A 9,463-nucleotide genomic window follows, 5' to 3' on the forward strand; every position below is an offset into this window, starting at 1 on the left:
AATGTAGTGATCCAGGTTGGTGCACGAAATTGTGATGTCCAGGCTCGAACAATCCCTGGCAACGTGAGCAACTTGGTACGCGTAATCATGATTACACTTTAATTATGTAAAATTCATGGCTCTTTCTTTTCCCGGCAACGGCGCCAAAAACTTGGTGCCAATACCATGGTTCACAACTTCGATACAACTAACCAGCAAGTGCACTGGGTCGTCCAAGTAATACCTTACGTGAGTAAGGGTCGAATCCCACGGAGATTGTTGGTATGAAGCAGGCTATGGTCACCTTGTAAATCTCAGTCAGGCAGATATAAAATGGTGATTGGGTTTTCGAAAATAGATAATAAAATAAGGATAGAAATACTTATGTAAATCATTGGTGGGAGTTTCAGATAAGCGTATGGAGATGCTTTCGTTCCTCTGAACCTCTGCTTTCCTGCTATCTCCATCCAGTCAGTCTTACTCCTTTCCATGGCTGGCTTTATGCAAGGGCATCACCGTTGTCAGTGGCTACATCCCCTCCTCTCAGTGAATAATATGCTCACGCACCCTGTCACGGCACGGCTATTCATCTGTCGGTTCCCGATCATGCTGGAATAGGATTCACCCTCCTTTTGCGTCTGTCACTAACGCCCAGCATTCGCGAGTTTGAAGCTCGTCACAGTCATTCAATCATTGAATCCTACTCGAAATACCACAGACAAGGTTTAGACTTTCCGGATTCTCTTGAATGCCGCCATCATTCTATCTTACGCCACGAAGATTCTGGTTAGGAGATCTAAGAGATATTCATTCTAGCTTATTTCATGTAGAACGAAAGTGTTTGTCAGGCACGTGTTCATAGGGGAGAATGGTGATGAGCGTCACACATAATCATCACCTTCATCACGTTCTTGGGTGCGAGTGGATATTTTAGAAGCGAAATAAGATGAATTGAATAGAAAACAGTAGTACTTTGCATTAATCTTTGAGGAACAGCAGAGCTCCACACCTTAATCTATGGAGTGTAGAAATTCTACCGTTAAAAATACATAAGTGAAAGTCCAGGCATGGCCGAGAGGCCAGCCCCTCTGATCTAAGAACCAGGCATCCAAAGATGGTTTACACTGATCAAAGATAATCCAAATACAATAGTAAAAGGTCCTATTTATAATAAACTAGTCACTAGGGTTTACATGAGTAAGTAATTGATGCATAAATCCACTTCCGGGGCCCACTTAGTGTGTGTTTGGGCTGAGCTTAAGTGTTGCACGTGCAGAGGCCATTTGTGGAGTTGAACGCTAGTATTTGTGCCAGTTTGGGCGTTCAACTCTGGTTTTGGATCCTTTTCTGGCGCTGGACGCCAGATTTGGGTAGAAAGCTGGCGTTGAACGCCAGTTTACGTCATCTATTCTTGGCCAAAGTATGAACTATTATATATTGCTGGAAAGCCCTGGATGTCTACTTTCCAACGCAATTGGAAGCGCGCCATTTAGAGTTCTGTAGCTCCAGAAAATCCACTTTGAGTGCATGGAGGTCAGAATCTAACAGCATCAGCAGTCCTTCTTCAACCTCTGAATCTGATTTTTGCTCAAGTCCCTCAATTTCAGCCAGAAAATACCTGAAATCACAGAAAAACACACAAACTCATAGTAAAGTCCAGAAATGTGAATTTAACATAAAAACTAATGAAAACATCCCTAAAAATAACTATATCCTACTAAAAACATACTAAAAACAATGTCAAAAAGCGTATAAATTATCCGCTCATCACAACACCAAACTTAAATTGTTGCTTGTCCCCAAGCAACTGAAAATCAAATAGGATAAAAAGAAGAGAATATACTATAAATTCCAAACTATCAATGAAACATAGCTTCAATCATATGAGCGGGACTTATAGCTTTTTGCCTCTTGAATAGTTTTGGCATCTCACTTTATCCATTGAGGTTCAGAATGATTGGCATCTATAGGAACTCAGGGTTCAGGTAGTGTTATTGACTCTCCTAGTTTAGCATGATGATTCTTGAACACAGCTTCTTTATGAGTCTTGGCCGTGGCCCTAAGCACTTTGTTTTCCAGTATTTCCACCGGATACATAAATGCCACAGACACATAATTGGGTGAACCTTTTCAGATTGTGACTCAGCTTTGCTAGAATCCCCAATTAGAGGTGTCCAGGGTTCTTAAGCACACTCTTTTTTTTTGCTTTGGACCTTGACTTTAACCGCTCAGTCTCAAGTTTTCACTTGACACCTACACGCCACAAGCACATGGTTAGGGACAGCTTGGTTTAGCCGCTTAGATCAGGATTTTATTCCTTTAGGCCCTCCTGTCCACTGATGCTCAAAGCCTTGGGATCCTTTTTATTGCCCTTGCCTTTTGGTTTTAAGGGTTATTGGCTTTTTGCTCTTGCCTCTTGGTTTTAAGAGCTTTTAGCTTTTTCTGCTTGCTTTTCTTTCTATTATTATTTTTTTTCGCCTATATTTTTTTTTTCTGCAAGCTTTGTTCTTTGCTGCTTTTTCTTGCTTCAAGAATCATTTTTATGATTTTTCAGATGATCAAATAACATGTCTCCTAGTCATCATTCTTTCAAGAGCCAACATATTTAACATTCTTAAACAACAACTTCAAAAGACATATGCACTGTTCAAGCATACATTCAGAAAACAAGAAGCATTGTCACCACATCAATATAATTAAGCTAAGTTCAAGGATGAATTCGAAACTCATGTACTTCTTGTTCTTTTGAATTAAAACATTTTTCATTTAAGAGAGGTGATGGATTCATAGGACATTCATAACTTTAAGACAACGTTACTAACTACTAATGATCATGTAATGAAGACACAAACATAGATAAGCACATAACATAGAAAACGAAAAACAGAAGAAATAAGAACAAGGAATGAATCCACCTTAGTGATGGTGGCGTTTCCTTCTTGAGGAACCAATGATGTCCTTGAGCTCTTCTATGTCTCTTCCTTGTCTTTGTTGCTCCTCCCTCATTGCTTTTTGATCTTCTCTTATTTCATGAAGCATGATGGAGTGCTCTTGATGTTCCACCCTTAGTTGTCCCATATTGGAACTCAATTCTCCTAGGGAGGTGTTGATTTGCTCCCAATAGTTTTGTGGAGGAAAGTGCATTTGAGGCATTTCCAGAATCTCATGGTGATGAGCTTCATACGCCTCTTGAGCTCCATGAATGGGCTCTCTTGCTTGCTCCATCTTCTTCTTAGTGATGGGCTTGTCCTCTTTAATGAGGATATCTCCCTCTATGTCAATTCCAACCGAATTGCATAGGTGGCAGATGAGGTGAGGAAACGCTAACCTTGCCATAGTGGAGGACTTGTCAGCCACCTTGTAGAGTTCTTGAGGTATAATCTCATGAACTTCTACCTCTTCTCCAATCATGATGCTATGGATCATGATGGCCCGGTCTATAGTAACTTCAGACCGGTTGCTAGTGGGAATGATTGAGCATTGAATGAACTCCAACCATCCTCTAGCTATAGGCTTGAGGTCCAATCTTCTTAGTTGAACCGGCTTGCCTTTGGAGTCAATCTTCCATTGAGCTCCTTCCACGCATATGTCCATAAGGACTTGGTCCAACCTTTGATTAAAGTTGACCCTTCTAGTGTAGGGGCGTTCATCTCCTTGCATCATGGGCAAGTTGAACGCCAACCTCACATTCTCCGGACTAAAATCTAAATATTTCCCCCGAACCATTGTAACATAGTTCTTTGGATCCGGGTTCTTACTTTGATCATGGTTCTTGGTGATCCATGCATTAGCATAGAACTCTTGAACCATTAGGATGCCGACTTGTTGGATGGGATTTGTTAGAACTTCCCAACCTCTTCTTTGAATTTCATGTCGGATCTTCGGATACTCATTTCTTTTGAGTTTGAAAGGGACCTCAGGGATCACCTTCTTCTTGGCCACAACATCATAGAAGTGGTCTTGATGGGCTTTGGAGATGAACCTTTCCATCTCCCATGACTCGGATGTGGAAGCTTTTATCTTCCCTTTCCCTCTTCTAGAGGATTCTCCGGTCTTAGATGCCATCAATGGTAATGGAAAAACAAAAAGAAAGCTATGCTTTTACCACACCAAACTTAGAATATTGCTCGCCCTCGAGCAATAAACAAAAGAATAGAAGAAGAAGAAGAAGAAATATGGAGAGGGAGAGGGAGATGTGGTTTCGGCCAAGAGGAGTGTAGAGGGGTGTGTTGTGTGAATTTGATGAAGAATGGAGGTCTTTATATAGGGAAGGGAGGGGGGTTAAGGTTCGGCCATATGGGTGGGTTTGGGTGGGAAATTGGTTTTGAATTTTGAAGGTAGGTGGAGTTTATGAGGTAGGTTTATGGGGAAGAGTGGATGGATGTGAGTGGTGAAGAGGTGATGGGGAAGAGAGTTTGAGGTGATTGGTGAAGGGTTTTTGGGGAAGAGTGTTTATGGGGTTGTGTGAAAGAGAGTGGTGAGAAGAAGTGAGTGGAGGTAGGTGGGGATCCTGTGGGGTCCACAGATCCTGAGTGGATCCTGTGAGGTCCACAGATCCTGAGGTGTTCAAGGATTTACATCCCTGCACCCATTAGGCATGTAAAAATGCCTTTGTACCCAACTCTGGGCGTTCAGCGCCAGGCTGGTGGCCATTTTGGGCGTTCAACGCCAGCACCATGCTCTGTTCTGGCGCTGAACGCCAGACAGATGCTCCTCCAGGGTGTGATTTTTCTTCTGCTGTTTTTGATTCCGTTTTTAATTTTTATATTTATTTTGTGACTCCACATGATCATGAACTTACAAAGACATATAACTAAGAAAAATATAGTTAGATAAATAAAAATTGGGTTGCCTCCCAACAAGCGCTTCTTTAATGTCAATAGCTTGACAGTGGGCTCTTATGGAGCCTCACAGATGTGCAGAGCTTTGTTGAGACTCTCCAACACCAAACTTAGAGTTTGGATATGGGAGTTCAACACCAAACTTAGAGTTTGGTTGTGGCCTCCTAACACCAAACTTAGAGTTTGACTGTGGGGGTTCTGGTTGACTCTGCTTTGAGAGAAGCTTTTTCTGCTTCCTCTCCATGGTTGCAGAGGGAGATCCTTGAGTTTTAAATACAAGGGAGTCCTCATTCCATTGAAGAACTATTTCACCTCTGTCAACATCAATCACAGCTCTTGCTGTGGCCAGGAAAGGTCTTCCTAGGATGATGGATTCATCCTCTTCCTTTCCAGTATCCAGGACTATGAAATCAGTAGGGATGTAAAGGCCCTCAACCTTTATTAGCACATCCTCTACTTGTCCATAAGCCTGTTTTCTTGAGTTGTCTGCCATCTCTAATGAGATTTTAGCAGCTTGCACCCCATAGATTCCCAGTTTCTCTATTACAGAGAGGGGCATGAGGTTTATTCCTGAACCAAGGTCACACAGAGCCTTAAAGATCATGGTGCCTATGGTACAGGGTATTATGAACTTTCCAGGATCCTGTCTCTTCTGAGGCAATGTCAGTTGATCCAGATCACTTAGTTCATTGATGAACAAGGGAGGTTCAACTTTCCAAGTATCAATGCCAAATAATTTGGCACTTAGCTTCATGATTGCACCAAGAAACTTGGCAGTTTGCTCTTCAGTAACATCCTCATTCTCTTCAGAAAAGGAATACTCATCAGAGCTTATGAAGGGCATAAGGAGGTTCAATGGAATCTCTGTGGTCTCTAGATGAGCCTCAGAGTCCTTTGGTTCCTCAGAGGGAAGCTCCTTATTGATCACTGGACGTCCCAGGAGGTCTTCCTCCTTGGGATTTACGTCCTCCTCTCCCTCATTGGGTTCGGCCATTTTGCTTATGTCAATGGCCTTGCACTCTCCTTTTGGATTCTCTTCTGTATTGCTTGGGAGAGTACTGGGAGGGATTTCAGTGATCCTTTTACTCAGCTGGCCCACTTGTGCTTCCAAATTTCTAATGGAAGACCTTGTTTCATTCATGAAACTTACAGTGGCCTTAGATAGATCAAAGACTAGATTTGCTAAATTAGAAGCATTTTGTTCAGAGTTCTCTGTCTGTTGCTGAGTGGATGATGGAAAAGGCTTGCTATTGCTAAACCTGTTTCTTCCACCATTATTAAAGCCTTGTTGAGGCTTTTGATCCTTCCATGAGAAATTTGGATGATTTCCCCATGATGAGTTATAGGTGTTTCCATAAGGTTCACCTAAGTAATTCACCTCTGCTATTGCAGGGTTCTCAGGATCATAAGCTTCTTCTTCAGGAGAAGCCTCTTGAGTACTGTTGGATGCAGCTTGCATTCCATTCAGACTCTGAGAGATCATATTGACTTGCTGAGTCAATATTTTATTCTAAGCCAATATGGCATTCAGAGTATCAACTTCAAGAACTCCCTTCTTCATAGGCGTCCCATTATTCACAGGATTCCTTTCAGAAGTGTACATGAACTGGTTATTAGCAACCATGTCAATGAGTTCTTGAGCTTCTGCAGGCGTTTTCTTTAGGTGAATGGATCCACCTGCAGAAGTGTCCAGTGACATCTTTGATAGCTCAGATAAACCATCATAGAATATATCCAGGAAGGTCCATTCTGAAAGCATGTCAGAAGGACACTTTTTGGTCAACTGTTTGTATCTTTCCCAAGCTTCATAGAGGGATTCACCTTCTTTCTGTCTGAAGGTTTGAACATCAGCTCTAAGCTTGCTCAGCTTTTGAGGAGGAAAGTACTTGGCTAAGAAAGCCGTGACCAGCTTATCCCAAGAGTTCAGGCTGTCTTTGGGTTGAGAATCCAACCATAATCTAGCTCTGTCTCTTACAGCAAAAGGGAAAAGCATGAGCCTGTAGACTTCATGATCTACTCCTTTAGTCTTAACAGTATCACATATCTGCAAGAATTCAGTTAAGAACTGAAAAGGATCTTCAGATGGAAGTCCATGAAACTTGCAGTTCTGCTGCATCAGAGAAACTAATTGAGGTTTCAACTCAAAGTTGTTTGCTCCAATGGCAGGAATGGAGATGCTTCTTCCATGTAGATTGGAATTAGGTGCAGTAAAGTCACCAAGCATCTTCCTTACATTATTATTATTTTCGGCTGCCATCTCCTCTGCCTGTTCGAAAATTTCTGAAAGGTTATCTCTGGATTGTTGTATTTTAGCTTCTCTTAATTTTTTCTTCAGAGTCCTTTCAGGTTCTGGATCTGCTTCCACAAGAATGTTCTTATCCTTGCTCCTGCTCATATGACAAAGAAGAAGGCACAGAAAAATAATAATAATAATAATAGAGATCCTTTATACCACAGTATAGGGATCCCTGTGTGAGTAGAAGAAGAGGGAGAGACAAAGAATGTAATATAATGGAAGAAACACAACTGTGAGGGGGCTAGATATGTGAGATGAGATGTTAGGATATGAATGAATAAATAGAATGAGATGGGAGAGGGAGAATTTTCGAAAATATTTTTGAAAAAGAGTTAGTGATTTTCGAAAATGGTTTTTGAAAAATGTTAGTAATTTTCGAAAATTTTTTGAAATCAAAAATAAAAAATAAAAATAATTAGTTAATTAGAAAGAAATTTTGAAAAAGAGGGAAGATATTTTCGAAAATTAGAGAGAGAGTTAGTTAGGTAGTTTTGAAAAAGTTTAAGAAACAAAAAGTTAGTTAGTTAGTTGAAACAAATTTTGAAAAGATAAGAAGTTAGGAAGTTAGAAAAGATATTTTGAAAAGATATTTTTGAAAAAGATAAGGTAAGAAGATATTTTTGAAAAGATATGATAGAAATTAGTTTTTGAAAAAGATTTGATTTTTAAAATCTCAATTAATGACTTGATTCATAAGAAATCACAAGATATGATTCTAGAACTTAAAGTTTGAATCTTTCTTAACAAGCAAGTAACAAACTTCAAATTTTTGAATCAAAACATTAATTGTTATTGTTATTTTCGAAAATTTGGTATAAAAATAAAAAAAAGATTTTTGAAAAATATTTTTGGAATTTTCAAAAATAACTAAGAATTTTGAAAAAGATTTGATTTTTGAAAAAGATTTTGAAAAAGATAAGATTTTCAAATTGAAAATTTGATTTGACTCAGAAGAAACAACTTGATTTTTTTAAAAATTTTGAAAAAGTCAACTCAAATTTTCGAATTTGATGAGAGAGAAAGGGAAAGATATTTTTTTTTTATTTTTGAATTTTTATGATGAGAGAGAAAGACAACAAAAAGACTCAATGCATGAAAATTTTGAATCAAAACAATGAATGCATGCATGAATGATATGAATGTCAAGATGAACACCAAGAACACTTTGAATGTCAAGATGAACATCAAGAACATATTTTTGAAAAATTTTTTATGCAAAGAAAACATGTAAGACACCAAACTTAGAAATCTTTCATGTTTAGACTCTAAGAAACGAAAAATGCACATGTAAAATAAGAAAAGACACAAAACATGCAACTGCAAAGATCAAACAAGAAGACTTACCAAGAACAACTTGAAGATCATGAAGAACACTATGAATGCATGAATTTTCGAAAAATGCAAGATGCACATGCAATTGACACCAAACTTATAACATGACACAAGACTCAAACAAGCTACACAAAAAATATTTTTGATTTTTATGATTTTTTTAAATTTTTTTGGATTTTTTTTTTTCGAAAATTATATGAGAAGGAAAAAATAAGGATTCCAAAATTTTTAACATGAATTCCAGGAATCTTGCATTCTTAGTCTAAAGCTTCAGTCCAGGAATTAGACATGGCTCACTAGCCAGCCAAGCTTTCAATGAAAGCTCCGGTCCAAAACACTAGACATGGCCAATGGCCAGCCAAGCTTTAGCATGTAATTCAGACATGACATGCCTGACATACCCTACAGTCGTATAAGAGCTGATGGTTGGAAGCCTCAATCCAAAAGAATTTAGACATGGCTTTACAGCCAGCCAGGCTTCACATGCTTCATGAAACACTAAAATTCATTCTTTAAAAATTTTGAATAAATTTTTGAAAACATTTTTTTATTATTTTTTTTTTCGAAAACAAATGAGAAAATTTTAGAAATATTTTTGAAAAATTTTTGAAAATAAAATAAAAAGAAAATTACCTAATTTGAGCAACAGGATGAACCGTCAGTTGTCCAAACTCAAACAATCCCCGGCAACGGCGCCAAAAACTTGGTGCACGAAATTGTGATGTCCAGGCTCGAACAATCCCTGGCAACGTGAGCAACTTGGTACGCATAATCATGATTACACTTTAATTATGTAAAATTCATGGCTCTTTCTTTCCCCGGCAACGACGCCAAAAACTTGGTGCCAATACTATGGTTCACAACTTCGATACAACTAACCAGCAAGTGCACTGGGTCGTCCAAGTAATACCTTACGTGAGTAAGGGTCGAATCCCACGGAGATTGTTGGTATGAAGCAGGCTATGGTCACCTTGTAAATCTCAGTCAGGCAGATATAAAATGGTGATTGGGTTTT

At 39.0% G+C, this 9,463-nt stretch overlaps 1 non-coding gene across 1 annotated transcript; it reads left to right on the forward strand.

The window, feature by feature from the left end:
- The first annotated feature begins 6,573 nt into the window (after window positions 1-6,573).
- On the forward strand, window positions 6,574-6,681 carry LOC148570392 (small nucleolar RNA R71). The gene has a single exon (XR_015908104.1). It is a non-coding gene; the product is annotated as a small nucleolar RNA R71 (small nucleolar RNA).
- The last annotated feature ends 2,782 nt before the right edge of the window (window positions 6,682-9,463 follow it).

Source organism: Arachis ipaensis, chromosome B3 (assembly GCF_059453495.1).
Source record: "Arachis ipaensis isolate K30076 ecotype BB chromosome B3, ASM5945349v1, whole genome shotgun sequence".
Lineage (NCBI taxonomy): Eukaryota > Viridiplantae > Streptophyta > Magnoliopsida > Fabales > Fabaceae > Arachis > Arachis ipaensis.